The sequence below is a fragment of the Otolemur garnettii genome, unplaced genomic scaffold (genome assembly GCF_000181295.1).
Source record: "Otolemur garnettii isolate 467f Iridium unplaced genomic scaffold, OtoGar3 scaffold00016, whole genome shotgun sequence".
Lineage (NCBI taxonomy): Eukaryota > Metazoa > Chordata > Mammalia > Primates > Galagidae > Otolemur > Otolemur garnettii.
Window position 1 is genome coordinate 26,121,314 of NW_003852411.1, and position 574 is coordinate 26,121,887.

Consider the following 574-nt stretch of genomic DNA (forward strand, 5'->3'; position numbering starts at 1 on the left):
ACTCCAAGTTACAAATACTTGTATGTTTCCCAGGGAAATGGCAGGGGCCTGTGTAGTACTCAGGAGGTTTCTGAAAACTGGTGTTTCAAGCCTTGGGCCTTCACCACGTGAGGGCTTACTCTCTGCTTCACGGGTGGTGTCTTCCTGCTGCACCTTCATGTGGCACAGGGGCAAACAGGCTCTGTCTAACCTCTGTTATAAGGGCACTAATCCCATTCACCAGGGGAAGCCCTCATGGCCCAATTGCCTCCCAAAGGCCCTGACTACCCACACAATCACATTGGGAATTAGGCTCCAACACAGGAATTTTGAGAGGGACACTGACACTCAAACCACAGCACTATTAAACATCCTAGAATGCACAGGGTAATCCCCTACAACAACAACAAATATGCCCCCAAATGCCAGTATTGCCCAGGCTGTGAAACACTGGCCTGAGGAGAGGGGCTTCTTTTGGATCACTTGGGAACTGGTTAAATGTTTCTTGCAGTTGATGGACACAGGGGACCGATTTCAGGCCCATGTCTGGAGGCTGGCACTTGGCTCGCTATGCTAGTGGCAGGACTGCTAAGTG